Raw genomic sequence first — 26,835 nt, 5'->3', positions numbered from 1 at the left:
GTTTGTTTTCAGGACTTATTAAACAGTTTTTTGAGGGCATGTACATTCTTTTATTTATGTTGTTAAATTGAACTTATATAACTGTTGACGTAGTTAGGAAAATCTTCACAGGGCTCTCAGTATACCAGATTAGGCGTCAGATGCCTGTTCCCACGTACCTATAACTTCTAAACTGTCAGATGGACTCCAGCAGACACACCTATGTGGACACGCGTGATTTGGTTCATCGTGCATTTCTTCTTTGTCACGCCCTAGTGAGGAGTTGATAATTACTTAAATGGATTGATTACTATATACCTAAAATTGCATTTTGAAATAGGAAAGAGAAGGAGTAAATCCAGAACTATAGGAGAGCGTTATCTCTGGTTGTTTTGCTTGGTCACCATGAAGTCAGGACTGTGTGGGAAAGACACGCAGATTTCGTGTTTAGATTCTGCTCTTGATGGCGACCGAGATGCTGATCCTTGTTCCGGTGTGCCTTTTTCAACACGCGAAGGAGGGGTGTGTTCAGAGTACGTCATACTTGTCAAATAAACACGTGGACACGTACACATCCACACCTAAAACAGGTGGAGAACTCGCGGATCAGATGGGGGAAGTGGTTTCAGGCTCCTTTTCTCGGACACAGGTCCTGTCATTCACACTGGCTCTGATTCCTCTGTTTAGGAATATGCGTAACTTTCGTCCACAAATGAACTCACACCAGTGCCCTCGTAATTTAAAAGGACTTAGGAAATGCTCATTGCATTATATTCAGGGAAGATTTCTCAAAGAGCTGCCTGTTGAACTCAATTTCAAACAAATGCAATTATCCAGAGGCAGATTTCATCATTTATTGAATGTCAGCTGTGTGCTCAACATAAGTTTTGAGAATTAAAAGAAAAAAAAGGAAGATGATAAAGACAATCTGAGTTTACATTCAGAGACAGGAAGGAAAAACTAACTCTAACAAGCAGTACTGACTGTTCTCATGGAGTGAGGGCTGGCATGTTCAGCAGCACCGGGATGGCCACGTCCTCAGTAAAGCACAGAAAGTGACCCCAGTGACCTCAGGAGCACAAGAGGCCAGGCAGAGCCTGGATCACACTGTCAGGGAGGCCTTTACCTTGATGGCTGGGGGAGGCCAAGCCTTTACCCAGGAGCCAAGGAAACCTGCTGAACAAGGTTTTTTCCTCCTTTGGCAAAAAATCTCCAAGCCCCTTTTAACCCATTGAAATAGAAACTCTCAGGGAAGACCCGCCCCCGGGGAGGGCTTTGTGAATCCTGGCACATGCCCTTGTAGCAAGCGGTACCGCTGCCTTCACTGTGTGGAGGTGAACAGTCTCCCTGAGCATCCACTGCCTGCTCCTGCACGTGCCACAGTGGCAGCAAGCAGAGGGCTGAAATCCATTCAGGCTCCAGAATGGACCTCTGTTCTAGAATGCTGGTGCTTCACACTAAGTGCAGTAGTGATCACGATTACGAGCTCTCATGTTCTACCCACGAAGACCGTCACTAGAGCAGCTCAATGACGTAGTGCTCTCGGCTGGTGACAGTTACCGTCAGGACAAGTGCAGAACAACTAGACTGATGGATGGCCTGTCCCACAGTCACTGTTGTTTGGTGTGTTACTGGAGGCTCATGACTCCGTGAGAATTTTGGAAAGTATCACAACGCAACATCACTCACTGTGCCTCGGGGGTAGGCTACTTATCAAGGTTTTAGGGACTTACAGTTGAAAACGGGAAAAATCCTCAGCCATAATTTAAAATGTTTGTGATAAAGAATGGTGAACTATTTCCCATCAATTAGCAAAATGACTGTGGTTTTTAAACACTACCCTGTGACTACCATAACTTTGGTGTTAATGATTACATTGAACAATATTCGGAGACTTCCGGAATGTAAAGATGAGAGGAGCTTTATGTTAGGAGTCTTGTCACTGTTGGTGCCGGCGACAGGCTGTTCTTACTCTTTTGAGAAAGAATAAGACAAATATTGTTTGATTAAAACAGAAGTGTGGTTGCTACCGTAAGAAGAGATTTTCCATTTTCCCCCTTCCATCTATCTCTATCCCATCTCAGGGATTTTTAGTTTTCAGGATCCAGTGAACTAATTAACTCTGTTAGGGTGGTGGTGGCAGTGGTCTAAAGAAGTAGGCAGTGAAAAACAATGTTACGTTTATAACAACAGAAAGAAAGGGCTAGTAGATATTCAGGTAATTCTAGTAGTCATTATTGCATGTGGTATATCTTTTATGTAGGCGAAACACTGAAACTATGGAGTTCCATGTGCCTCAAGGAAAACAATTTGTTTTATAGCTAAATAATGGAATTGGGTTTGCTTGTTTTCGACATTATACAACAGTGTTACTGGTGTGAGTCACAGTGCCTGCAATTTAGCCTTGCCATTGTCCAGCTCGAACAGGGGATGGCCTGGCCAGTGGTGGTGAGATTTTCTTTACAAGGTTTACAATTTCTGGCAAATTTCTTGCCTTGTTTGTTCTTTTTCTGAAATTGTGTGTGTGTGTGTGCACGCACACACACACATACGCAGTCATATTCATTCATTCCTTTATGTTTTGAGACTAAGTTGTTAATTACATGCAGATTCAGAATTGTACTAACTCCCTGGTAGTTGTGTTCTGTTAGTATTTATTGATCACGCACTTAACGAACATTTCAGAGTACCTATGTGTCAGTTACTCTTCTGTTTTTAATAAAAATATATTTGACGTAACGTATACATTTAAGGTGTACAACATGTTCATTTGATGTGTTTATATACTGTAGTATGATTGCCATTGTTGTGTGAAGCTACCATAATTAGTACCTCTGTCACATTAATAATCATTCCTTTCAGTGGTTAGAATACTTAAGTTCTAGGCTCTTAGCAAGCTTGGTGATTATATAACAGTGTTGTCTGGGTTCCTTTGTTCTGTGCATTAGATTTCTAGGGCTTCTTTACTACCCGTTACAAGTCTGTCCCTTCAAACAGTGTCCATCCTGTTTTCCCCGCCCCTGTGCTTTGTAGTCATCATTCTGATCTGTTTTCATGAGTTCGGCATTTTTAGATTCCACATGAGTGATCCCGTACATTACCTGCCTTTGCCTGACATACCTCACTTAGCTTAACTGCTCAAGGTCCATCCACGTCTCAGATGGCAGATGTTCTTTAACATCACTGGATAATAGATAATGATATGTGTAGGTACCTGGATATGTACGATATATATGGAGACTATTTTATATAACGTGTAACGTATCTGCTTCTTTATGCATTCATCCAACAATGAACATTTAGGTTATGTCCACATCTTGGCTATTGTGACGAATGCTGCAGTGAACAGGGGAGTGCAGATCTCTCTTGGACACCCCGTTTTCATTTCCTTTGGGTGTACGCACAGAGATGGAGTTGAACCAATGTACATTCCCACCATCAGCGGAAAGGTTCCCTTTTCTCCACATCCTTGCCACACTTGTTACCTCTTCGTGTGGAAGTTTAATTCTGAGCTCTGTATTCTGTTCTCTAGGTCTACGTGTCTATTTTTTATGCCAGTGGCATATTGTATCATTACTGTGGTTTGTAGTATAGTCAGGACGTGTGAGGTGCCTCCAGCTTTGTTCTTTCTCCAGTATCGCTTTAGCTATTCAGGGCCTTTTGCGGTTCCATACAAATTTTAGGATTTTTTTCTTTTTTCTTTTTAGTTTACTTGAAGCCATTGGAATTCTGATGGGGATTGTGTTGAATCTATAGATGGCTTTGGGTAGTACGGGCATTTCAACTATTCTTTCAATCCACGTACAAGATGTCTTTCCATTTGTTTGTGTATTCTTCAACTTCTTCCAGCAAGGTCTTGTATTTTTGAATGTACAGATTTTCACTTCCTTGATCAAATTTATTCCTAGGTATTTTATTGTTTTTGAAGCTATTGTGAATAGGATAGTTTTCTTTATTTCTTTTGTGGATGTTACATCATTAGTATATAGAGTTGCAACTGATTGTTGTATGTTGATTTTATATCCTGCAACTTTACTGAAGTTCCAACAGTTTTTTTGGTAGAGTCTTTGGGATTTTGTATATACAAAATGAAATCATTCACAAATAATGACAGTTTTACTTTTTCTTTCCCAATTTGGATGCCTTTTATTTGTCTTGACTAAATGCTCTAGCTAGGACTTCATTACTGTATTGATTAAGAGGGGTGAGAGTGGGCATCCTTGTCTTTTTCTTGATCTCAGAGGGAAAACTTTCAATTTTTCTCTATTGAGTGTAATGTTAGCTATGGGTTTGTTATACATGGCCTTTTATATGTCATGTTTCTTTGGTACCCAATCTGTTAAGAGTTTTATCATGAAAGGATGGTGCATTTTGTCAAATGCCCTTTCATCATCTATTGTGGTTATTATGTGATTATTTAAATCTTTCATTCTGTTAATGTGCTGTATTACATTTATTGATTTGTATGTGTTTGAACCATCCTTGCATCCAAAGATAAATCCCACTTGGTCATGGTATATAATCATTTTTATGTTATTTAATGTGTTCTTGAATTTAGTTTGTCAATATTTTATTGACAATGTTTGCATCTATATTCATCATGGATGTTAGTCTTTAATTTTCCTTTCTTGTAGTGTTCTCTTCTGACTTTGGTTACATGGTAATTTTGGCTTCATAGAATCAATTTGGAGGTGTTCCCTGGTCTTTAATTTTTTTGGAACAGTGTGAGAAGACTTGGTGTTAATTCTTCTTTAATTTTGGTAGAATTCACCAGTGAAATCACCTGGTTCTGGAGTTTTCTGTGTTAGGTTTTTGATTACTGATTCAATTACTTTACTACTAGTTATTGGTCTGTTCAGATTTTCTGTTTCTTCCTTATTCAGTCTTTGCATACGCTGTGTTACTAGAAATTCATCCATTTCTTGTAGGTTATATTTGTTGGCATATAATTGTTTATAGTAGTCTCTTAAGATCCTGTGTATTTCTGTAGTGTCAGTTGATTTCTAATTTTATTGGAGTCTTCTCCCTTTTTTAATTAGTCTAGCAAAAGGTTTGTCAATTTTATTTACCTTTTTGAAAAACCAGCTTTTAATTTCATTGATCCTTTCCATTGTTTTTCTGGTCTCTATTTCACTGATTTCTACTGTGATCATTATTATCTCCTTTCTGCTAACTGTGGACGTAATTTGTTCTTTTTCTAGTTCCTTGAGGTGTAAAATTAGGTTTTTATTTGAGATCTAATTAACAGATGCACATAACACTAAACTTTCCTCTCAGAGCTGCTTTTGTAGCATCCCATAAGATTTGATATATTTCCATTTTCCTTTGTTTCAAGATAATTTTTTATTTCCCTTTTGATGTTTCCTTTGACCCACTGGTTGTTCAGAAGTGTGTCGTTCAGTTTCCACATATTTGTAGAATTTCTACCTTTTCTCTTGTTGATTCCTACTTCATACCATTGTGGTGAGGAAAAAAAAAAAAAAAAACCTTGGTATGGTTTCAGTCTCCTTAAATTTGCTAAGATTTGTTTTGTGTCCTGTCACAATCTGGTCCACGTGCATTTGAGAAGAATGTGTATTCTGATGCTATTGGATGGAATGTTGTATCTGTGTCGGTTAAGTCATTTGGTATAAAGTGTGGTTCATTTCCAGTGTTTATTTTCTGTCTGGATCATCTATCCATAACTGACAGCAGAGTAGTGACGTTCACTACTATTTTTGTATTATCGTCTATTTCTCCCTTCATATCTGTTCGTATTTGCTTACCGTACTTAGGTGTCCCAATGGTGGGTACCTATATGTTTATGATCATTTTATCTTCTTGATGTATTGACCCTCTTATCATCATATAGCAGCCTTCTTTGTCTCTTGTCACTGTTTTTGGCTTGAAGTCTGTCTTGTCTGATGTAAGTATGGCTGCCCTCGCCGTATTTTTGATTTCCACTTGCACGGAGTATCTTCTTCCATCTCTTCACTTTGAGCCATTCGTGTGGAGAGCTGAAACGAGTCTCTTTTGGCGGCTTAGAGTTGGGTCTTATTATTTTTATCCGTTGAGTCACTCTGTGTCTTTTGACTGGATAATTCGGTCTCCTTACATTGGAGCGATTATTGATGTGTAAGGACTTGGAAACGCCATCTTACTGTTTTCCTTCTGGTTGTTTTCCGTGGTAATGTGTTCAGTGCCCTCTTTTTCTAATGGTTTGTGAATCTAGATTGTTGCTTTGTGGTTACCATGAGGTTTATGTAAAACATCTCAGATAAAAGTTCTTTGATGCTGAAAGCAGCTTATCATCATTCCCCTGGAAAGGCTCCACCCTATTACTCCTCCTCTTTTATGTTTTTAATGTCACAGTTTACCTATTTTATGCTGTGAATTTATTACATTATAGAGTGTTTTTACTGTAGTTAAGTGGCCACGGTGCTTTTCCAATACAGAGTTAGTTTTCTAATTCTGGCTGTTTACTTCTCACCTACCCAAGTGCAGTGCACTGTCCTGCTTTCGTGTCACCGATTAGCACCTTTGCATTTCAGCTTGAAGAACTCCTGTTAGCATTTCTTGCAAGTCAACTCTTGTGGTTGGCAACCTTCCTCAGCTTTTATTTATCTGGGGATGCCTTTATTTCTCCTTCGTATCTGAAGGGTGGTTTTGCCACGTAAAGTATAGTCGGCTGGCCAGTTTTCTCTGTCAGCACTTTGAATGTGCCATTCCACTCTCTCCTGGCCCGTGGGGCTTCTGCTGAGAGCCTAACAGGGTTCTTTTTAAGGGTTACGTTCCCTGGCTGCCTTTAAGATTCTTTATCATTGAGGGGTGCCTGGATAGCTCAGTTTGTTAAGCATCTAACTTCGACTCAGGTCATGATCGCAGGGTTTGTGGGTTTGAGCCCCTGCGTCGGGCTCTGTGCTGACAGTTCGGAGCCTGGAGCCTGTTTTGGATTCTGTGTCTCCCTCTTTCTCTGTCCCTCCCTGCCTTGTGCTCGTTCTCTCTCTCTCTCTCTCTCTCTCTCTCTCTCTCTCTCTCTCTCTCTCAAATATAAATAAACATTAAAAAATTTTTAAAGAAAGATTCTTTATCGTTGATTTTCGACAGTTTCATTGTAATGTGTCTTGGAGGTCTTTTCACATTGAGATAATAGGGTGTTCTAGTAGTTTTGTGAACCTGTGCCAATTTCTTCCCAGGTTTGGGAAGTTCCCAGCTATTAAGTAGACTGTCCCCTTCTCCTCTTGTCCTTCTGGTATACCAGTCACTCTTCTATTTGCCTTTTTGACCTTTCTGATGGAAACTGATGGCTCTTGTAGGGTTTCTGCCCTACTTTACAATCTTCGTTCGCCTCCTCATTGAGCTGCACTCTCTCTGTGTCCTCGAGGTTACTTGTTCTTTCTTCTGTCTGGAGCGATGCTTCCTTCCTCCCCTCCTTTACTGAATTCTTCAGTTCCAGAATTTGCTTGGTTCTGCCTTATAATGTTACTGTCTTTTGTAAAGAAGTGCTCTGTTCATTAATTTTGTTCCTGAGTTCACTGAATTACTGTTCTGAGTTTTCTTGGAGCTTGTTGAATTTCTTCATGACTGCTGTTCTGAATTTGTTATCGGATTGCAGTTTTCCATACCATTGAGTTGTGTTGCTGGAGGATTACTGTCTGTGACACCACGTGTCTGGGATCGTTCATAGTGTTGGGAGACATGCACTTGTGCTTCAGCCTCTGAAGTATCAGTCACCGTCCTTAAGTAGGGTTTTCTGTTGACTGTGGATCTTACAGTTCAACGGTTTGGCCATTAGGAACCTTGTTTCTTTTGGAAGGTGGCTCCGTAGCTGGAGCGTGGTTTCTCCTTTGACTCCTCTGGCAGACGCGTGCGCACAGGGAGCTGGTGGCAGAGCCCGGGCAGTTGTGGGCTAGGCGCCTGGGGCTCTGGGGGTCCCTCTGGGCCTGGTGTGGTATCCTCCAGGGGCCCAGGGCCATCCTGCTGCTGACGTCCTGAAGCAGATGGCATGAGGCCCGTTTCTTCACGGCGCTTTGCCACTGTCGTCTTCCTCTTTCCCTGTCCTGTCCCTCCCCCGGTCTTGGGTGGTCCTCAGACGTGCAGGTGCTGCTGGAGACAGGGCCCCTCCTCGGCAGCCTGTATAGCTGCTGCGGGGGTCACTCTGCCCACGGGGGAGAAGGTGTGGCCTTTGCCTTGTAGTTCACCTGTCTCTAGACCTTGGTTCCCAGTCAACGAGAGCGCGATTTAAGGGAGATGTCTTTGTTAAGTGACTCATCCATAAAATCAGTTTTTGTGGTCAGACAGGTTATAATATTTAATTTTAGTTTGGAAACTTAAGTTGTAAAGCTGTTTAGTGTTGTGTTTTGTTTTTCCTGGCGAAGTATCTTGAGTGTCATATTTTTTAAGTGTATGTGCATTTACATAAATTCTAAACTGAAGGCAGGCATTGTTCTTTCTTTATAGCTTAATTTTATCTTGTGTTATTTCTTAAGGAGTCATTTATTTCAATCATGAAGTCACCCGGAAGCTACGGGAAACCTTCCTCACTTCATCGTAGGACTGATTGCTATCCATGGTCTGCTATTTTTTATCTGTGAATCTAGTTTACCTCTAAGGAAGCTGAATGGACAGCCTGGCTCATTTTAAATTTTGTATTAAGAACAGAGTGCACTCATTTTGTTCAATGTCAGGTGAAGCCTATCTAATATTTCCTAGATGGTTAAGTATATGAAATTATATATAATAAAAAATTACAGAAAAATTAAAAATCTGTCTTCCTCCAGGCATCTCTGTCCCCACAGAAGTATACATGCTTGGCAGGAATGTGGATGAACACTCTCCATCCTTGGGGCACCTGAGTGTCCCGGGGGTTGGGCATCTGATGCTTGATCTCTGCTCGAGTCATGATTCCCGGGTCACAGGCCCCACGCTCTGCATGCAGATTTGCTCTCTGCCCCTCCCCCTGTCTGTTTCTGGCTCTCTCTCAAAAATAAACATTAAAAAAGATTTTTAAAAAAGGAGTTGGAAGGTAAGAGACAAAAGCAAATAGATGTTTAAACTATTATCCATTTATTTTCATACTGATTTTGTCATCTTTTAGATTATCTTAGTGAAAATAGCAGTTTTGTCAGCATAAACTTTAATTTTTTTTTTTTGTTTTATTTATTTTTGAGAGAAAGCACGGGAGGGACAGAGAGAGAAAGGGAGACACAGAAGCTGAAGACAGGCTCCAGGCTCTGAGCTAGCTGTCAGCACAGAGCCCCACGCGGGGCTCGAACCCACAAACCGCGAGATCATGACCTGAGCCGAAGTCGGACGCTTAACGACTGAGCCACCCAGGTGCCCCTGTGGTGTACAGTTTTAAATCAGGATTATTAGTCAGTTCATAGGTAATAGACATTTAATGGTTTTAGGCATTAACTAGTTACATCGCGTTGTTACCGATTATAGTATAAATAACTGAGGATCTGTGGTTTCACCTACAGAAACAAACCGACTGTAGCAGCAGTCGGGATATTCGGGGCCATGGAGCTCAGTTTCTTTCCACGGGTCACTGGCACATACAGTGACTCCCTGCAGTGACCCAGATGTGTTATCTGGGGAGACAGATAGCTAACCTTAAAGTGTGATGTGCAGTAAACTCATGTTGAGGTTTTTGTTGTTGTTGTTTGTTTTGTTTTGTTTTAACATTTATTCATTTTTGAGAGACAGAGACAGAACAGGAACGGGCAAGGGGCGGAGAGAGAGGGAGACACAGAATCCGAGGCAGGCTCCAGGCTCCAGGCTCCGAGCTGTCGGCACAGAGCCCCGTGGAGGGGCTCGAATTCATGTGCTGTGAGATACGACCTGAGCCGAAGTCAGACGCCCAAGCGACTGAGCCACCCAAGTGGCCCAGACGTGTTTTTTTTTAAATGTCGATTTCAGCTGTCTCTGAAGATTCCAGTTCCCAATCCCCTGTTCAGATTTTGCAAATTTGCCAACCCCCTCCCGTGATTATGACGCAGTGGATTTAGGGGCTGTTTCGTGAGAAACGCTGCATGATTCCCATGACGATCTTGGCACACTCGGCGCTACCGGCTTGCCGGGCTGGAGACCCGGAAGCCATGGACAGACCCGTTTTGAGCAGGACTGGGGAGGCGGGAGGGAAGGGAGGGCCTGGTCTCCCGGGACGGCTGGGGCCTGGTGGGATGACAGGACGCGGTGGTGGCAGGAGACGCAGCCTGAGGCCGAGGGGGTGGTCCTGAGGCAGTGGAACTTGTGCTGGAGGAGGTGTGACGGCGGGCTTGTGCGAGCGCAGTGTGTAACACACGCACCTGCGGAGTTGTGCAGGACGGGCACACCTCCTGATCGGGGAGTGCACGTTTCCGTCTCCGAAGAGCCGACTTGCCGGAGTTTGTCGTAGGCAGAAGTAGAACGTGATGAGATGTCCCCGGACCTGAAGCTCGTCTGCGCTGAGTGAGGCCCCACGGGTGCAGCCCGGCTGAGACGGGAGTCCAGGCCTGCCGGTGGCCCTGCCCAGGCCCCCACCGTGCTCCTGCGCCGAGCGAGGACAGAGCTGTGTCAGGTGGCAGGCACGTGATCCTGCTGGCCCCGCCGTCTGCATCCGCTCCTGGTGCCCGGGCAGGTGTCTGCGGTGACAGGATCGTGTGCCCGGAAACGGCCACTTGTCCCTTGTCACTCCACGCATCTTCCTCTTGGGAGACAAGCCTGCGGGCGGCACTGGAACGCTGGGCTCGGATGCCGCTGTGGCTCCTCACCTGGGGAGGCAGGTGCGCCCCCCCCCCCCACCCCCCCCCCCCCGGAACCTTCAGCCCTGCCCCTTCGGGAACAGCCAGGAGCGCGTGGGGCCTCTGACGTCCCTGCGTCCCAGGGGAACCAAGCGGAGGGACGGCTGCACCCCACCCCTCCCGGCCGGGCCCTGCCCTGCAACCAGGTGTGTGATGTGCTCACCTGTCACCTGGGGCCCCGGCGACACGTCCGAGTGACACACCAGTGACAGGCGCCTCGGGTCCCGGGCTTGCTCCGTCGCTGCGTCTCCCCCACGGTGACACAGGTATAGCCTCCCGGGGGGCTTGTGACCCTCTGCCCCGCGAGTTCCCTCCGACGGTCCCCAGGCCCACGTGCTCGGCCTGGACTCGGGGGCTCCTGGGAAGACTTCTGAAAGCCAGGAGCTCCTTCCTCCTTGCTCTGATTTCCGGAAGTCACGTGTCTCACCTGCGGTCCTGGTCCTGTTCTGTTTGATATTTCCTTTGTGATGAAGTCTCTGCCCCCTCTGCGCTCCCCAGGCCTCAGCCAGCCCACACCGACTCCCCCTGCAGCCCGCATGGGTGGGGGGCTGAGAGCTGTTGGGGGGGGGGTGGTGGTGAGGGTTCGGGGGCGGCCGTTTGTCACAGACTCTTCCTGACCTCAGTGGTCTCCAAGACTTTCCCTATGAGCAACAGTATCTTTTAAAAAAATTAATGAATCTCAAATAATTGTCATCTTTTTGTTAAAAGTATAATTAGTAAAAGTGAAAATGTTGACTTTGAACAGTATGGTGTTTTAATCTAATCTCGGAGGATCTCCAGATGACTGAGTTGCCATGGCAACCTGTTAGCGGTGGAAATGCAAGAAAACTTTAAATATGAAATGTTTTGATCGTGTCTGTTCCTAATTGGTACTCTCTCCTCTCTGGTGTTTCCACTGATGTTTTCATAACACTTCAGTGGAGTACACATTTATCAGCAGTTAGAAGTTGTTTTATAGACAGTGAAACTATCACAACTTTATGATTGTTACCTTAAAAATATGTAATATATTTGCGACGCTTTGACAAACCTTTTGAAAAGCTGTTCTTACCTCAGCAATCTTTGTCGCATCTCAGAGCAGAGCCCCAAGATTGCTCCTGTGACCTTCCGCACCCCGGGCCCGGTTCCACCTGGCACTCCCCATGTTTTAGGGAAATTATCGCTGACACTCTCTCTTCCTTATTTGTGTATTCTTACTACAGAATACACTGCCCCTCGCATTACAGGTACCTGAGAGTTGTTTCTTTCCTTATTCTTCTTATAACCTGTGAACCTTATTTCTCAGGGGCTCGGACTCGGTTCAAGCCAGGCACGGGTCAAGATATGTTTAAAATTGCACACGAATTAGGGCAGATGCAGCCTTGCAGGAAATCTCCAAATGAAGGAGAGAGGTTATTCGTACTACAACGTAACATTTTGAAATATATAGATCTTGCAATTTTTAAAAAAATGTTTATTTTGAGAGAGAGACAGTCAAGGAGGGGCAGAGAGAGAATGCCAAGCAGGCTCCACGTTGTCAGTGCAGAGCCTGACGCGGGGCTTGAACTCGTGAACTGTGACTTCATGTCCTGAGCTGAGATCAAGAGTTGGATGCTTGACCGACTGACCCACCTAGGCGTCTCAGATGTTGGAATTTTTTTATGGTGGAAAAGCATACATGACAAAATTTGCCATTCTAACTACAAGTGTACAATTAAGTGGCGTTTAGTGCAGTCACACTGTTGTACAACAGTCACCACTGTCTGCCTCCAGAACTTTTTCATGTTCCCAGACCGAAACTCCTTACCCAGTAACAGTATGCCAGCCCCTGACAACCACCATCTACTTTGTGTCTCTGAATTTATGAGACTTATTATGAGACTTAATATATTTAGAGTTATTATGAGACTGAATATAAGTAGAATCCCACAACACTTGTTCCTCTGTGGCTGGCTTACTTTTAGCACGGTATTTTCAATGTCAAATTTTTCTTCATTCAGTCTGAATAACATTCTCCTCCTGTATGTATGTATCACATTTTGTGTGTTTGTTCATTCATCAGTGGGCACTTAAGTTGCTTCACGTTTAGGCTCTTTTGAACAACGTTGCTATGAATGTGTACGTACAAATATCCATAGGAGTCCCTGTGTTCACTTCTCCTGAAATTCCGGAAGTGGAATTGCTGGATAATGTAATCCTAGGCTCAATTTTTGGAGAAACTACCATACTGTTTTCCACAGTGGGTGCAGCATCTTACGTTTCCACCAGCTATGCACAGAGGTTCCAGTTATGCTACATCTTCACCAAAACTTGTTACTTTCTAGCTTTTTTTGTTGTTTTTGATAATAGCCACACTAATGGGTATGAAGTAGTATCTCATGGTTTTGATGTGCGTTTCCCCGTCAATTACCAGTGACCAGTGTTGAGCATCTTTTCATATACTAACTAGTTGGTCATTTTTTAGGTGAAATGTCTGTTCAGTCCTGTGACTGTTTTTTAATCAGGTCATTTGATTTTTTGCTGCTGAATTGTAGGAGCTCTGGATTTTCTGTATTAATCTCTTATTGGATATATGATATGCAGATATGTTCTCCCATTCCATGAGTCACCTTTTTGCTCTATTACAGCCATTGATGCACAAATACATTTTTTCTTTAATGTATATTTATTTTAAGAGAGAGAGCAGGGTAGGAGCAGAGAGAAAGGGAGCGAGAGAGAGAAACTGTGCTGACAGCACAGAGCCTGATGAGGGGCTCGATCTCATGAACCATGAGATCATGATCTGCGCTGAAATCAAAAGTCAGATGCTTCACTGACTGAGCCACCCAGGTGCCCTGATGCACCTTTTTAAAAAATATTTTAATATTAAGTGTTTTTAATTTTGATAAAATCCAACTTACCTAATTTTTTGTTGTTGCCTTGATTTTGGTGTCCTATCCAAGAAAACAGTACCAAATCAAATGTAGTGAAGCTTTCCCTCTGTGTTTTCTTCTAAAAGTTTCAGAGTTTAATTAGTTCTTAGATTTGAGCCTTTGATCCACTTTGAGTCAGTTTGTATATGGTATAAGTAAGAGTCTAACTTCATCCTTCTGCACACAAGTATCTGGTTTTCCAACACCATTTGTTGAAAAGGGCCCTTTTCCCATCGAATGGTCATGGTACCATTGTCTAATATTTTACCATACATGTGAGGATTTATTATTTTTTTGGTAACATTACTGAATTTGTTTATTCTTTTTTTTTTTTTTTTTTGGTGTGGAATATTTAGGGTTTTCTGCCTGTAAGATCATGTTATCTGTGAACAAAAATAATTTTATTTCTTCCTCTTTTATTTGGATGCCTCTTACTTCTTTTTCTTGTCTAGTTGCTCTGGCTAGGACTTCCATTACTATGTTGAATAAAAGCAGAAAGAGGGGATCCTTGCCTTGTTCCTGATCTTAGAGGAAAAACTTTCAGATTTTTACTTTTGAATTTGGTGGTTACCATGCATTTTTCATATATGGCCTTTATTTTGTTAGAGGGTTTTCTTCTAGTTTGTTGAGTGCTTTTATCATGAAGGAGTGTTTTATTTTGTCAAGAGCTTTTTTTTTTTTTTTTATCAATTGAGATAATCATTTGTTTTATTCCATTCTGTTAATGTGGTTTATGTCATTGTTTGATTTTCATATGTTAAACCATTTTTGCATTCCAGGAGTAAATCCTACTTGGTTTTGTGAATAGTTCTCTTAATATATAATTTGAATTTTGGTTTGATGGTATTTTGTTGAAGATTCTTGCATCGATGTTCATGAGAAATAATTGTCTGTAGGTTTGTTGTTACTGTTTTTCTTTGTCTCACTTTGATATCAGAGTAATGCTAGCTGCATAGAATGAATTAGGAAGTTGTCTTAGTTCAGGCTGCTGTAACAAAAATACCATGAACTGGTGGCTTATAAGCAAGAGAAATTTATTTTTCACAGTTGTTGAGACTGAAGAATCCAGATCAAGGTGCCGGAAGATTCAGTGTCTGGCAAGGACCCTCTTTCTCGTTCATACCCCTGACCTCATTAGGTCCTTACATGATAGAAGGATGAGGGAGCTCTGTGGGTTCTCTTGTATAAGGGCGAGAATCCCATTCCTGAGGTCTCCATCATCATGACCTAATAATTGCCTTTCAAAGACCCCAACTTTTAATATCATCACTTTGGATGTTAAGATTTCAACATATAAACTCTAGGAGGACACAAACAATCTCTAGCAGAAGTGTTTCCTCCTCTTCAATGTTTGGGAAGAATTTGAAAAGGATTGGCTTAATTCCTTTTTAAATGTTTGGCAGAATTCATTGGAGACACTGGGCTGGGCTTTTCTTTGTTGGGAGGTTTTGATTACTGATTCAATCAACCTGTTAGTTAGAGATTTATTCAGATTTATCTCTTAACGATTCAGTCTTGGTAGAGTGTGTGCGTGTGTATTTTAATGTTTAAGGGAGGGAAGTAGGGCCTGGAACATCTCAGTCCCCCATCTGGCTTATACCTCTGTCTGTTGCACTCTGTTTACATTGTGTTCTGTCCTGGAAATCATCGGCAGCAGCACTTACTGTTCATGCAGTAAGAGCTTCCTTCTTTTCCAGCCAGCTGTTCCCTCTCACTTTTGCATGTGGCGTACATATGGTTACACCACTGAAATTGATGACTAGGACGTATCAGTTCCCTTGCTGTGATTGAAGACTGTATTTCATCCTGAAGGCACATGTCTTAGTGCAGGGGGTGGTGACTCTGCTTTCGAGAAGCATGGATTCATGTTCCAAACCTGGTGAATAACAACACTAGTGTTTTGGAGACTCGGTCATCTTATCTGTAAAATGAGAATGTTAAAGTAAATGTTTTTTAAAGGCTCTGTTTTATCTAACTCTATGGTTTTATAGTGTAGATAGTAATTTAAAATTTGATACAGTATAAGTGAGCATGAGAAGAGTTTTCTTGTACCTGCTCAGGACACAGCTACCTGGAGCACTTTGGATTAGGTCAACAGGCAGCCCTTGTGAAAATAGTGAAGAGGGCACTGGAATAAGTTACTGGGACCTAAGGAAACAGAATCTGATTCTTAAATCAATATGCACCTGCCCCAGCCTTTCACAGAGTGTTACAGGTTGTCTGTGAACTTTCCCCTGAGGGTAAAACAGACCCATCTCTGGACATTTTCCTGGAGGAAAGGCTCATTGTTGGCAGGGAGCATCTTTGGAGAATAATACTATATGATATACCTCAACTATCCTTTGATTCTGGCCTAGGAGAATATGGCTCAAATTCTTTGATAAATAAGGTTATAAGAATATGGCAGAAAAAGCCATAATATAAGAAAATATGGAAGGAATGTAACCTAAGAAAATATGGAAGGAAAAAAAAAAAAAACAGTGAACAACTGTTGCAGACTTTGAGGCTGGAGTAATCTCTTGTCCGGCAAGAGATCGGGTGCAGAATTAACTGTGAGGGAGGCTAATGTCCAGGAGGAAACAAGAGCCGGGAGGAAGCGTCCTTGCTCCGTCTTTATTAGGATCAGAAGGCTTACAAGCGTGATGGACATGCACAAAGAGACAGTGAAACCGTGAACATTAACTCTTGTGTGAGGGAAAGGGGGTTACGAAGATATGCGGTGTTAGGGGTTTGGGTCAGTCCAAAACAAAATCCTGGCGCGGGGCACATGGCTGTTTACAGCAGACACCAGGCGCGTTATCTGTTCATCTTAACTGGTCTAGGGGCTAAGACAGATGGTGCCTGCTACTGCAGGGTCAACAAGGCTCCTTTCTTTCACTAATTAGCTCCTGGAAGTTTCACCTTGCTGTGGTGGTATGCCCTGTTTTATCTGTTTACCTATTCTGGAGGCTTTAGTCCTGTGGAAGCAGCTTTCTGCTTTTATACTATGCTGAGGCACTTTTGCCCTGTTTATCTATTCTCGGGCGCTTTTGTCCTGGGCCTTGTTAACTGATTGGTGCAAGCTCAGGGAATTCCTTAACTTACTCACCACAAACAACTTCAGGGTCACTAGAAAAATAAACTAGGCTCATAAAGGTGGAAGGAACTCAATGGTATTCAAATGCAAGAACCATCCAGAAAACTCACAAACTGGCCCTTCAATTCCCAGAGAAAATAAGTTTGCTTTAATATTGCTTACTGCCGAAAAAAAATTATTATTGGTTATTTTAGGACTTGAGGCCTGTGTGTTTAACACTGCCATGAAGAAAATTTGTGTACAAAAGGAGATTCTTCTTTATTTTCGGAAATCATAGCATGGAAAATAGAACACAGAATATACTTGAAGAGGCTTCTAAAAGGAAACAAAATTCTATAAATAGTTTACTTTCCGTGTTAAAATGTAATGTTCATGAATAGTAGCCACAAATATTTCTTTTGATCAATATGCTGTTCTGTTTGCTTATAATTTATACATAATTGAAGGTTGTTACACTTTATAAATGTGTAATAGGTGTTGCCATTTATTTCCTTATCCTATTAAAACGTGAAATGCCACTATCTTCTGTTATTTTCAGATAGTTCTTTAGCTCATGTTTTCACGCATGTGGCACCGTTGGTTATGTCACTTCTGCTCATTAATGTCAGCAACGATAGAGAAAAGAGAACTGAAGTATAAATGCTGAAGTATAAATGCTGAATCCATCATTCATTCAGAAATGAATTCTATCATTTGCATAAGTTGGATTCAAGCAAAATACAAGAGACCCAAGTGTGAGAAAGTATGGTCGTGTCCTTCTGCTGGTATCCTTCCGACCCCGGTGGGGTGTCCTTCCGTCTCCATCCTGCCGCCCACCAGGGGTTTCCTTCCGCCTCTGACCTTCCGGCCCCCGTGGGGTATCCTTCCGGTGCCGTCCTTCCACCCCTGCGGGGTGTCCTTCTGCCTCTGTCCTTTCGGCCCCAGTGGGGTGTCCTTTTGGCCCCATCCTTCTGAGCCCCCATGGGGTGTCCTTCTGGCTTCGTCCTGGCTCCCCCGTGAGACGTAGCTGATGCAGACACTTGAGGGAGAGGACCCTGGGAAGCAGGCAGAGTAGGAGGCACCAGGAATCAGTCGGCCCACCAGGGCAACACATTGCCCTGATGGAACCTGCCTCCTGCACCTATTTTGGAACTTTGGAGACTTGAAACCTTACAACTTGCAGGGGATGGCTTAGATGATGCCTTGCAATTCATTTCAGTCAATTTCATCTCTAAGCTCAGCAACTTTTGCTTTTGCTGAAGCCCAAGCCACGGGGCAAACAGTCGTGCGCGTGCGCCCGGAGTAGCTTGCCCCCAGCTGGCAGGAAGTCAGGGTGAGCAGTCAGAACCTGCCCTCCAAATATCCACAGTCTTGTTCTGATCCCTGAATGCTGCCTTGGACTATATCCTGGATGTCTGAATAAGACCTACTCGTCCCCTTGGGACTCACAAGTGACTGGGCAGCCTGGTTGAAGCCGGTGCATGGGTTGGCCTCATCTTGCTGCTGGAAGTACTATTGATAATAGCCATAATTATACTCTGTGCAGGACAAATTAAATATCTTTAGCCCGACTCTCTGTTGGTCAGATTGATCAGGATGACAGATGGAGCTGTATACTCATGTGAAGAAATATTCAAGTTCCGCCAGGAATGTGCAGGGTCAGATATTGGGGCAGGCAAACAGCCCTTGCCTGAGCATCACTGCTGGGCATGGCAAGAATGCACAGTCCGACCACCCTGCCTGGGCGATTTCTCAGGGTTGTATGTGCAGCCAGCCACCTTGAGGAAGGAAGTGACCTCTCTAGGAGAAAGTGGGTTTGTTCGCTGTCTTCTGTAAAAGATGACCCCCATGGCCTCCCATGGCCTGTGCTCCTCCGATGTGACAAACCCACTGTATGTGTAGCTCACACTAGGGCCCTCCACGTTGGCCCCGTGGGACTGGGCCCCAAGGAGCGGGATGCTTTTGCTACTCAGTGTGCTGTGAGTAATAAAGTTTTTTGTCTCTGGGAAAAAACATCCTATCCAATAGAAGCCTGAAAAGAAAAATAAATACGTAGTAAAGGAATGTATAAAATAAGATAGAAATTAGTCCAGATAATTGCTAATAAAAAATTTACATAGACTAAATATACTTGATAAGATGCAGCAGTTTGAGAAGGAATTTTAAAATGATCTGTGACGTATACCAGAGACACTGCTATTAGAGGGCAGGACAAGTGATGAAGATCCTGGAGCGGTCAGGCATCAAACAAGTAATTAGGCTGCAGCTGTAAAATTTTAATATACACAAAGTATCCTGCTATATTAATATTTGTAAGCTCTCATCAAACTCGAAACAGTTGATCTTGTTAGAATGCCGCCAGATGGGATCCATATTGATCTTATTTAAGGTTTACAACAAACTCGAAAACCAGGTGTTTTTAAAAAGCAGAGAATGGAGCTGTGAACATTCGAGTAATTTCTCAAGAGCTTGCCTAGAACATGTGGCCCAACTAGGACTCAGTCTGCGTGTTTGGTTCCTTCTTTCCTTCCCTTCTCCACCCCTCCTCTCCTCCCTCCTTCCGTCCTTTTCTTTCTTCCTATCCTATTCCTAACTCCAAAGCTGTTACACTTTCGGATCTGTCTTTGAGTCTCTTATTCATACACTAGTTACAAGTAACTTAATAAATATGAGATCATTTGGCAGCTGCCTAGGATGTTATGATAAATAGAAAAGGCCTCATTACATGTTAGCTTTGGAGACCTGACCAAATTATTCCAACCTATTCTCTGTGGTGTTCTGCCCTCACCGTTTCTTAAATAACAAGATTATCTAATGTCAGAAGCGCTGCATCCTTTGCAGTGGTCTTGGAAGGTATGTGTAGGGGAGAGGAGGAGGCTAGAAGGCCTAAAGAATGTGCTACTGTACTTGTGATGAGGGAGTCCTTTGTTCTCTGGGTCCTGTAGCTCTGGTGACAGTTTTCCCTTTCACACCCTAATGCCAGTGACTACAGAGAAGAGTGTGCTTTCTACTATGTGATCCCCTTTGCGGGTGGTGGGTGGGAAATAAGGGATAAAGGGGCCTGTTGCACGTGCAAGACGGTGGGCACATTGCACCCGCTCAGGAAGTCATGGGGCATGAACAGAAGAGCCGCCAGTTGCAGAAACGTGGCAGAAGCACAGCGGCACCTTGTTCTTTGTTCGTTTTTCTGCTATTACAGCTTCAAGGCGACTCCCTCTGGGGCCCTGCTCTGCGCTTTGGAGGCTTAAGTTTGGTGGCCCTTTTTACCAGTTTGCACCCCGTTCTCCTCAGGCGACCGCTCACACTGTGAACCCCGGTGCCCGTATCACGGCACCTATTAGTGTCTGTGACCAGAGAGCACACAGACTGATACTCCCTCGAGCTCTATGTAAACTGTAGAACACGCAAATTAGATAACTCGCTCGTGCAAGATGACTTTTTAACTCTCAAAAGACTAATGTACACAAAATGTAAAAAAGGACAGTTAAGCAAATGCCAATTAAAGCATCCTCTGAAGACCAGCAGCATCCGCAGGGAACTTCTTAGAATATTCTGAGTTCCCGCCCCCGATTACTGAGTGAAGGCCGTTAGTCTGTGGGATTTTTCTAAATGTTGATTTTATTTATTGAGAGAGAGAGTGAGGATGAGCAGGGGACGGGCAGAGAGAGAGGGAGAGAGAGAAAAATTCCCATGCAGGCCTCGCACTGCCAGCACAGAGCCCGACGCAAAGCTCGAACTCATGAACCATGAGATCATGACCTGAGCCAAAATCAAAGAGTCGTTTGCTTCACCGACTGAGCCCCCCAGGCACCCCACGTGAATCTCTGTTTAATAAATACTCCAGATAATGTTAATGCAAAATAAAATGTGTGAACCAGTGGCATTTATTTATTTATTTATTTATTTATTTATTTATTTATTTATTTATTTTCTGTAGTGACATGACAGGTAAGACTTATTTGGACTCTTAATTTTATTTTTATTTTTTTAAAGATTATTTATTTATTTATTTATTTTAACATTTATTTATTTTTGAGACAGAGAGAGACAGAGCATGAACGGGGGAGGGTCAGAGAGAGAGGGAGACACAGAATCTGAAACAGGCTCCAGGCTCTGAGCTGTCAGCCCAGAGCCCGACGTGGGGCTCGAACTCGCAGACCGCGAGATCGCGACCTGAGCCGAAGTCGGCCGCTTAACCGACTGAGCCACCCAGGCATCCCTGGACTCTTAATTTTAAAAGAGTGAAGAAATAATTTCCAAGTAGTTCAGTGTTGGGTTACTGGTATAGAGGAGGAATTAATTTTGTAATAGAGCAGACCAACAAAAGTTGTGAGGATTCGGTAATATACGTGTGCCACTTGGACATGACATTCTGTAAATGTCAATCATCACGGAATTCTAACATGCCCACTTTAATATCTTCACAATCATGTGAGTCTTACAACCAATGCAATTAGAAGTATTGCGCTGATGAATTAACAGCTGTCCTCTGGCTTGGTTAAGAGTGAAAAATTGACTGCATGTTGCATATGCATGCCATGTCAGTGTTTTAACGTTCTGTCTGTCTCGTCCCTGGAACACAGTCAGACTCTGATTTGTTCAGGTCTTAGCTCTGTCGTGAACTTACTGTCCTCCTTAGTGATTCCCTGAGGTTATGTGAGCGACCGTCTTCATCCGTGAACTAGGCCGTCAGAACCGCGCTGTCCTCATCTATATGCTGGGGGAACCAAAGGTCTCTCCAACTCTAATGTTCTGTGGTTTCAATGAAATACTATTAGAAATAAGATCAATTCACAGTGGTGGATGTAGACAGTTAAGGTAGCAGAACTGAACGGGATAAGAATGTCAGGAAGCAATGATTTTGCACAATAAAGTGCTTTCTGGCCTGGACAGAAAGGATGCAAGAGGAGGAAATATGATGACCCTAACAAAAATAATCCCGACTGGAGGGGCACCTAGGTGGTGCAGTCGCTTGGGCATCCAACTTCGGCTCAGGTCATGATCTCACGCTTTGTGGGTTCAAGCCCTGCGTCGGGCTCTGTGCTGGCAGCTCAGAGCCTGGAGCCCACTTCAGATTGTGTCTCCCCCTCTCTCTGCCCCTCCCCTGCTCACGCGCTGTCTCTGTCTCCCAAAAATAAATAAACATTAAAAAAAATAAAATCCCGATCTATTCCCTTTGTCACACATGGAGAGACCTGGGATCATGTTTCCAGGACAGAATGTGCCCCAGGGGAGGTAATTCCCGTGCGCCTGTGGGTCCTCAGAAGAGCCAAGAGAGATCACCTTCTTGATCATGGAAGAATTAGGGGATGAGCATGAAGGCTGGGGGACACACCAGACGGCTTGGGCCACTTCCAGCCTTCAGAGCTGCCAAGAGTGTCAGCAAAACTGGGGGACTTAATAAGGGGGCGAGCATACTTACAAGTCCCGCACACCTATTTGGAAACAGGAATAAAGCGATAGTGCTGTGCTCTTAATTTTGTTTCCCAACATGCCGTGTGGTCAAACATGTTTGTCTCCTATTCCAGATATTCCTTAAAGTGCTGGAGGCAAAAGTAAGTCCCCTCAGATACAGTCATAGCGTAAATTGTCTTTGGCTCAAGCAGACCACCTGCCATAAGGGTCTGAGCACATGTAATTCGGGAGGCGGTTCTCTGGAGCTTTGGCCTTGAGTGTGGAAAGCACGGGAGAGGGAAAGGAGGGAGGCCCTTCCTGCACTGCCGCTGCAGGTGATCAGGGCACCACCGCTCGCATCTCTGGGCCAGTGTGTAAAACGTGTACGGTGTGCCAGGCGGCAGGAAAGCCAGGCTGGATATGTGTTTGCCGGTCGTCCTGCGTTCGGGTTGCTCAGAGGATGACCCTCCTGGTCCTTTCTCTGCTTGCACAGTGTGTTCAGCTGCCAGAGTTCCGTACAAGACAAGGCAGCGCTAGAGCAGAGCGAGCAGGGCACCGGCGGCTTCTGCGGCCCCCTCTCGGCACCCCATGCCCGCCTTGGTCTCACGTTCCGCTCCTCAGGGCTCATCCTTGCTTTAGCAAGGTCACAGCCACTCAGGATTGTACTACACACCTACAAAAACTCTTTGTTTTTAAATAATAATTGTAAAATCACATGCACTGTTAAGAAATAACACGGAGTTCTCGTATTGCACTCAGGTTTTCCCTTTTGTACCACAGATTCCAGATTTACTGCAGCCAGCATCAACACACGTGATGATCTAGGTTGCCCGCTCCGCAAAGTGATCAAGATATTCGTGTGTACGGACATCTGGGTTCTGTGCTCCCAGACCGTGATTCCTACAGTTGCCCACTGAAGGTCTTCGCGGAGGCTGGATGGCCCAAGAGGGACCCCAGTGAATCTCCTGAGCTCCGGATACACCCACCTTTGTCCTTGCTTGTCACAATCCCACCTCCCGACCGAAGGGTTAGTGGCTTCCGGTAGTAGAGTATTTTATCTCTTGGCCACCTGCCGGTCTACTGGCAGGAGAAACTCAAATAACCATTGGTTGTCATAGCTTTCTATTTGTCGAAATTCAAGTCTCTGCTACGAAGAATGTCCCCCACCCGGCCTTCCTCCAAGACAGAACCTGTTTACATAGACTGATTTAATAGGGGAGAGAAGTATAGATTATGCGCTGGATCCTGAGAATGATAATGAGATAGGTCACTCCTAACCACCACACCTTGGTTCCTTGACCCGTACATTTTAGCTTCAGATACAGATGTTCATGGATTGGGATAAATGGAAGAATAAATATCGTAAGATATCCATGCTGCCCAACCAGTCTACAAATTGCATTCAATCTTTATCACAATCCCAAAAGCGGTTTTCACAGAAATGAGAAAAAATGATCCTATCATTCTTATGAAACCACAAAAGATCGTGAATACCAAAGCAATCTTAAGAAGAACATGAGGTATCATGAGAAATCTAAAAAAGTCAAACTTGTAGAAACAGAGACTAGGATAGAGGTTGCCTGGCTGGGGAGGAGAGACATAGGGAGAAGTTGGCAAAAGGGCTCAGACTGTCAGTTACAAGACGAGTAAGGTCTCATGATCGAATGTGCACTGATAAGTGGAGTTCACATGACGGTGTTGCATGATTGGAATCTGCTAACAGACTAGAACATAAGTGTTCTCCCCTTTGCACCCTTCCCCCCATAAAAAGGTCAATAGGTAGGATGATGGGTGTGTTCATCAACTTGGCGGGAATCCTTCCACAATGTACACGTGTATCAAATCATCACACGGTACACTTCAAATATATTACAATTTTATTTGTCAATTATTTCTCAAAGCTGAACAAAAAGCAAACACAAAAAGAAGGAACAATGTTCAAAACTCTATTCTAGAAAACCGTATGTAAGGTCTCCAGAAAATTCATAGTAAACATTTATAAATCCTATTTTTTTGTGTGGAGAATTGGAATATAAAGTGAATGCATACACATTAGGTAGGAAATTTTTATCAGCCCAGTTTTGGCCAGTCAACTGTGAGAAAGGGGAGAAATGATGACTTTAGTATAATTTGCCCGAAGTCTCCATGAGAATACTACCCCCTCTGGGATTCCTTTCTGCCCATGCAGAGTTCCTAGAAGGTACTTTTTCCAAGCGCGTTGTGTGGAAAAACGTGACTTAGTTTCTTCGTGTCCTGATGATCCATGTACACTCTGGTTTGTCAGAGCCACTTGTGCGCCTTTGTGATATAATGTGTCACAGACGATTCGCGTGGCTTCTGATCATGAGTGATTCTCCAACTCACATTGGCAACTGCCGGTGCCTTGTCTCTTTTTCGTGTGCCTCCACGTGACTTGCATTTGAAATTGTTGTGTCAGGTAAACTGACTGCAGAAATCACGTTGTTATCAAAGACGTGAGCAGCCAGCCTTTGGAACAGAGACCTGGGGGTGGTGTAGACCGGGAGAAGAGCTGCCCGCGTGGGGGAGCGTGGAAGTGACTGTCGCCCAGGACGCACGTCCCGGGTGGCCTGGGCTCCTTGCTGTCTTGCTCCTTCATGCTGATTCTGTAATTAGTGACCCGTCAGTGATGTGTGAGGCCAGGCATTGGCCACGTTGGTTCTGATGAGGAACATTTGAAACCACAAAGGAATGTCCTCCCTTACGTTTGTTAATCCAGGCTGCTATCTGGGAACCAAACGCCGTGCTAAATACACTGCTTTCATTTTATCTGTCAAGAGTTCAGATTTTAAGACACTTTACCCTATTTTACAGATAGTTAGGGGGCACCTGGGTGGCTCAGTCAGTTAAGTGTCCGACTTTGGCTCAGGTCATGATCTCACCGTCTGTGAGTTCGAGCCCCGTGTCGGGCTCAGAGCCTGGAGCCTACTTTGGATTCTGTGTCTCCCTCTCTCCCCGCTTGCACTCTGTCTCTCTCTGTCTCTCAGAAATGAATAAACATTAAAAAAATTTAAAGATAGGGGAACTGAGGCTCAGCGAGATTGAAAATGACTGGTTAGTTGATAAAGGAGAGCTTACAGCTCGAGGTCCCGACGCCCTGTGCAGTGGGCGCCAGGAGGTCTGGACGGAAAAGAAGCTGGTCTCTGAAAAGCTGGATATTCAGTAATTGTCGGAGCTGCTGACAGTAAAACTCGTTTTCTAATCCTCTCCTGGAAACGTATTTTTGCGAGGAAAAGGAGAGTTTTTTTCTGGTTCTTATATTAAACTCAGTTCTCATCTCGGATCTTAGGACAAACGGGAGCAGCCACTCTCAAATGACCTCATTTGGATTTTCCTCCCAAAGATACTGCCATTCAGTTTCTCTTGCAGATTTCTAACGTACGCATGAGACCTTTCCCTCATGAAGGCTGCCTCCACTTGAGGAGGTAGACGTTTGGTACAGTTTCCCTCAAAAACCTCAGAACCTATGAAGTGTGATATTTAAGGGCAAGAGATGTTATTTCCTCTCCAGCCCATGTGACTCACACATTAAGATTTTTAAAAAAAAATTTTTTTAATGTTGGTTTATTTTTGAGAGACAGAGACAGAGCGTGAATGGGGGAGGGGCGGAGAGAGAGGGACACACAGAATCCGAAACAGGCTTCAGGCTCCAAGGTGCCAAAACAGAGCCTGATGCGGGGCTCGAACCCACAAACTGTGAGATCGTGACCTGAGCTAAGTTGGACACTTAACCGACTGAGCCACCCAGGCGCCCCAAGATTTTATCATCAGGGTTAAAAGTTTTCTCAAAACTTTTTTTTCCTTCATCATAGCCTTTTTATCTCGATATCTTTGTTATTGTCTGAACATTTGACTCTTTGCATGTATTACTCATATATTTTAAAAGTTTATTTTGATTTGTATAAAAAGTCATGCAAAGTTCGATGGGTTGAGTGTTAGACCATAGCAAAATTTTCCCAAGTCAACTGTTTGTATTTAAATATCACATACTACACGAAAGTATATACTTTATACCAAATACACTATAAATGAGAGAATTTAGCTGTGTGTTTCTAGAACTGCTGAGACAGTGATGTTGTTTTCACTGTTTAAGTTTTCGCCCTTCAGTATTTATGGGTTACCAGCACTGTTCCCCATTTTTAAGAATTGTCTTTGGTTTGTATGTATGTATTTATATATTTAAAGTTTATTTATTTTTGACAGAGACAGAGTGTGAGTGAGAGCTAGGGAGGGGCCGAGGGGCCGAGAGAGAGGGAGACACAGAATCCGAACCAGGCTCCAGCCCCGACGTGGGGCTCAAACTCATGAACTGTGAGATCATGACCTGAGCCGAAGTTGGACGCTCAACCGACTAAGCCACCCAGGTGCCCCTAAGAATTGTCTTTGGTATTTAAAATATAATTCGTGGGCTGAAGGAACATAATCCCAAGGTGTTTATATGGTTAAACATCAAATAATGCACCTTGTTTGGTAAAAAGCATGACGCTATGCATATGGTGGTTGGGAGGTTAAACTGGGAAGGTTATATGTTACTAACTTTAGAAATTATGTCCTGATGGATTGATGGTTGATTTAAATATAAATTCGTGCCAAGTACGTGTTTTTAGGAGTGGGTTATTATGGCTGCAGTTTCCCTGAAGTCTTATTTCTGTTTGCCTTTGTGGGGCTTTAAGAAAACGAAGAATGGGAATGTGCAAATTGAGTTCTTTTTTTCCCTTTTGTATTTATTTGTTTT

General features: G+C 43.6%; 1 protein-coding gene across 5 annotated transcripts in view; it reads left to right on the top strand.

Moving 5' to 3' along the window:
- Nucleotides 1–26,835, top strand: part of ZWINT (ZW10 interacting kinetochore protein) — a 53,958-nt gene that overhangs the window by 8,533 nt on the left and 18,590 nt on the right. The window contains exon 9 of one of the 5 annotated variants that reach the window (XM_019429243.2): nt 22,863–23,466. The exons of 3 other annotated variants lie outside the window; for them this stretch is intronic. The gene's annotated coding sequence lies outside the window, so the exon portion shown is untranslated. Of the gene's footprint in view, nt 1–8,447; nt 8,724–22,862; nt 23,467–26,835 lie in introns of those variants that run through there. One more of the 5 variants, XM_019429245.2, reaches the window with a different exon arrangement.

Source organism: Panthera pardus, unplaced genomic scaffold (assembly GCF_024362965.1).
Source record: "Panthera pardus isolate Hobbes unplaced genomic scaffold, ASM2436296v1 HiC_scaffold_22, whole genome shotgun sequence".
NCBI classification, from domain to species: Eukaryota; Metazoa; Chordata; class Mammalia; order Carnivora; family Felidae; genus Panthera; species Panthera pardus.
The sequence above is the reverse complement of the archived record's forward strand: the minus strand, read 5'-3'. Positions and strand labels throughout refer to the sequence as shown.